This window comes from Tiliqua scincoides, chromosome 9 (genome assembly GCF_035046505.1).
Source record: "Tiliqua scincoides isolate rTilSci1 chromosome 9, rTilSci1.hap2, whole genome shotgun sequence".
Classification (NCBI taxonomy): domain Eukaryota; kingdom Metazoa; phylum Chordata; class Lepidosauria; order Squamata; family Scincidae; genus Tiliqua; species Tiliqua scincoides.
This window is the reverse complement of record NC_089829.1, coordinates 24,909,243-24,913,859: the sequence shown is the minus strand read 5'-3', so window position 1 is coordinate 24,913,859 and position 4,617 is coordinate 24,909,243. Positions and strand designations below refer to the sequence as shown.

General features: G+C 43.2%; 1 pseudogene; it reads left to right on the top strand.

Annotated features, from left to right (window-relative positions):
- Nucleotides 1-2,217: 2,217 nt before the first annotated feature.
- Nucleotides 2,218-2,334, top strand: LOC136660984 (5S ribosomal RNA; annotated as a pseudogene).
- The last annotated feature ends 2,283 nt before the right edge of the window (nt 2,335-4,617 follow it).

Here is a 4,617-nt window from a genome sequence, read left to right as displayed (position 1 = left end):
TCCCGTGAGAAGTTACTGCAGGGGAGATTTTGCCTACCCGCCAACCACAAATCACAGTGCTAGCACTGCTCTCTATAAAGAGCTTGCTCTGCTTTAACTGTTGGTTGCTGATCCTGCACTATAGACCAGGTCAGAAAAGTGTTCTAGGAGTCTTTTGCCATGAAAAGGAGTTTCTCCTGCAAATATCCTTTTCCTTTGAAAACCACTGCAAAATCCTGGCGCAAAGGTCCCTGTTACTTTTCCATGTTCTTGAGCTCAATTCTAAGTGTGTCTACTCAGAAGTAATCCTCATTATAGTCAGTAGGGCTTACTTCTAGGAAAGTATAAATGGATTGCAGCCCTTGTCAATCACAGGGAAGGGAATATGCATCAAGGATAAATATAAGCACTATTCATACAGTTTCTCATAAGCCAATTTCAGGTGGGTCCCCATTCATTTCAATATTTTATATTTATAGATTAGACTTGATGCCAAAATGGTATGTTGTATCTGTATCTGTATCTGGGGAGATCTGTACTTTTAATAGGCTACAATGTATATGCTTTTAACAATTATAGTCAATGGGGCTTACTTCTGGGTAAGTGTGGATAGGATTGCAGCCTAGGATGGTTAAAAATGTTTCCTGTTTGATGATGTCACTTCCGGCCATGATGTCACTTACATGAGGTTAATGACATCACTTCTGGTCCGTCCCAACAGATTATCATTCTAAAAAGTGGGTCTGGGCTAAAGTTTGAGAACCACTGCATTGATACAAATGTATACATATAAAAATTGAAATATTTTTTTAGAAAAGTATTTCCCTTCTAGATTAGCTGCAAGATTTTTGAAAAACTGACCAACTCAGTGAACTCAATTATATGGTGTAACAGGATCAGGTTTACTCCAGCACGAACTGCTAAATAATTAAGAAGGAAAAACATACAGGAAAAAAAGCAAACATAAAATAAATAAAAATAAAAAGTAAACATAAAATACACATAAAATCTAAAAGATATAAATATAATAATAATAATAATAAATAATAAATAAATATAATAAAAATAAACATAAAATCTAAAAGATTCAGGGCCCAATCCGATCCAATTTTCCAGCACAGGTGCAGCCACAATGCAACCCCAAGGTAAGGGAACACATGTTCCCATACTTTAAGCGGGCCTCTGTGACTGCTGCTCCACCACAAGATGCAGCGCATACCCTACTGGCACTGCTGCACCAGCACTGGAAAACTGGATAGGATTGGGCCCTCTAATATTCTGATTATTTTTATTATACCTGTTCACTTCATGTGAGTTTTTGCCACTCTGGATTTTCAGTGTGAACAGAAAAACAGAACAAAAAATTTTTTTTAACAGTTTATTTATTTATTACAGATACAGGTAAGGAAAATACAAAATTTTCCAAAAAAATTTTTTTTTAAATAAATAGTTTCAAAGTATATCCCAACATAGTCTAACATAAAAATGAACCTGGTAATAGAATCAGCGGATTGCAGAACTGCAGTTCACAGGATTTGCTGTGCAGCCTTACAAATGTTTACTCCCAAGTAAACTCCGCTGACTTTAATGGAGTTTATTCCACACAGTGGTGTGCATAGGATTGTGATCTTGTGTCTAAAACGGGTGATGTGATCCAATAGCCCTTCAAGCAGAGGGCTGAAAGCCAGAAATTCTTGAGTCAATGACTCACTGTAGATCTGACTCAGAGCATTCTGAAATTCAATAACCATTAAAAATTTACCACCTGGGAGGCAGTAATTCTCACATTCATCCTCACAAGGGAGAGGAGCTTTACCTTTCCTTCCTTGCTTAGCCTTCTGTAATATGGGACCTTTTTCAACTGAGACATAGTGACGCCTATGGAAATCATGATGCAACCATCCCAGCTTGGCTCTTAGCCAGCAGCTCCCAGTTATTGGTCATGTCTGAAAGGGAGGATGGAATTCTTCATCTGGAAAGCCCAAGTTCAGCACCCACTTTTCATTCTCATCTGTTTTGGGGAAGGGCACCAGCCTCACCCAACAGCATTTCATAGTGGCATTCTTCCACTTTCAGAAGTTCAGTGTCATTCGAAAGGTATCCCAAAGACCAGTTGGTGTAATCTTTTTAGTATGTTCCACACAATTGTGAGTAGACACTTCTACATCTCCTGAACAACTCCACCCTTGTGCCCTTGACTGGCGTTCACCTATAACCTCTTCTGTAGAAATGCCAAGTGACAGCAACTGTTACCCTGCACATGCCCAATCTCATCTGATCTTGGAAGCTAAGCAAAGTCAGGCCTGGTTAGTACTTGGATGGGAGACCACCTGGGAAAACTGGGTGCTGTAGGCTTATACCATAGTCTTTCGAGACTGAAGGTTGCCAACCAGAAATGCCAAAGGAGGTGATATGAAATTGGTACTTGGGTTTGCTCTGAGGTGTTAGGAACGACAAGTTTTCTTGTAAGCCTGTGGTTCTCTCTCCTATTAAGGAAGTGAGAACCTGGGCAGCACTGTGTCCCTGGAACTTCTCACCACTCAGAGAAGCAGAGCAAGAGCTCACCACTCAGAGCAAGAGCAAGGACACAACAAACAACTTGTTACTTGTGATGCCTTACTAACAGCCCAATCCTATCCATATCTACTTAGAAGTAAGTTCCATATTAGTTAGTAAGTGTGAATAGGATTGCAGCCTAACACATTTATTGAAATGGAAGCAACAGTCTGGAAGTGGTTTCAAAATGTAATGACTGACCCTGATACCCATGGAGCACTCCACATTGTGTTTGGTATGCTTTCAGCTCTGTTCCCACCTCAACTAGGAAGTTATCAATGAAGTGAGCATGAAATTTCAGTCTCCCAGGGGCCGGAAAGGGATGCTCAGACTTTGAGGCCTAGGCCTTTGTGTGTTAAAACCCATGCAAAGTCACTAAGCAGTAGGCTTGACATTTTTCAGTGGGACTTACCCCCAAGACCCCTATGGTTTATCAGTCTGTTGCTGTTGGAGATATGCTGTCTCTTTCTGTCTCTCTTCAGAGTGAGGGTTGGGTCTCATGAGTGGTCTCTTGTCCAGGCCTTACAACATTGGGAGGCACCCCTGACAAACTATCTTTCTCCAGTTTCAGCCACATCCGGGAAGCTCCTCTGAAGTCAGCATCAGAGTACTGTCAGTGGTGTAGCTAACGATCATGTAGCCCAGTGCCAAGCACAAAATGTTGCCCTGGAAGTGATGTCACAACCAGAAGTTACATCTCCCAGGCTTTTTAAAAAGTTAAAATTGGGAGGAACCTACCTCCTCCCCCCAGCAGCTCACCACCCACTTGCTCTGCTGCTTCCCCCCAGTCAGTGGCATAGCTAAGGCATCTATCTGCTACCCGTGGTCAAAGAAGATTTTGTAGCCCCCCCATTATAAAATCAAATTTAATTAAGTAAATAAATAAAAAGTTATTGGTTCTATGCTGTATCATAATAACATATCATTGGCACTCAGAACAATCAGTCGCATAGGTCAGTTTGGAGTTAAGCAAATCCACTTTTTGTTCCACAAGACAGTTGTGTTTTCATTTTCTGGTTAATTGGCCATAATTAATAGAATACAGATATTCCAGTGCAGTTTGTTTCATTGCACTCTGCATTAAATTACCTTTCCAATGAAGTTTTTCCCCATTTTTGTCACTCGTGCCAAGCTGAGCTTGTTGCCCCCCTAAAGCTTGATGCCCGGTGAAACTGCTGCCCCCTGAACCCCCTTAGCTACACCACTGAACTGTAAAAAGACTAGCTTGAACTCTTTTAAACAATGTGAGGGATGTCTTCCCTCTTCTCATTTTATCTCTGACAGTCCAGGGCTCCATGCTGCTGCTGGAGCAAAACAAGATCTCCTGCTGATGAAAAGGTAACAGGCCTTATTAGACTTCAAGGATGTCACACATGACAGGCCATATATTCTATGATTACAATGTGACAGGAAATGCTTAGCTTTGAGTAATCAGTAATTACATGATTGGTGATCTATTACAGAGTGCATTCATCTCAGTCTGGACCTTGTGTTGTCCTTTTAATCATTAATACAAACATAGTTAGCCTTCTTTTTTATCTTGTACGCTGCTTATTATTATTTTTAAATTTTTTTAACCACGCTGGAAATAGTTCAGTGAAGGGCAGTATAGAAAAGCAAGTAAAATTAAATTAAGGTTACATTTCTTGAGGGGTATTCAGAGGCCCCTATTCCTGGGCCTCAGAGTCTGCACTTCCTACTGGGAAGGGGCGGATGGCAACGGATGCTGGTGGGGGTGGGGGCGCGCGTAGCTGCTTATGCGCTGGCTTTGCGCAGCACCAGGCCACAAACGCCTGCCTCGGCCTGCTGGTAGCCATGGTAACCACCGCCGCGAGGGCTGCATCGGCGCGAATGCGCAGACAGGCGCACGCGCGCGCCCTTAGCCGTTGCCAGGCGCGAGCGCTGCGGCAGCCCCTCAGCTACCACCCGACACCCAGCGTGCACAAGCGCAGTGGCGGTCTGCTCTAATCCCGCCTGCGGGCTTCCGTCGCGCAGGCGCACTGCCGGGAAGGGAGGAGGCTGAGGGGAGATGCCCGCCCTGTGACGCAAGGAGCTGGAGGGAGAGAGGGGGGCGGGGTCCGG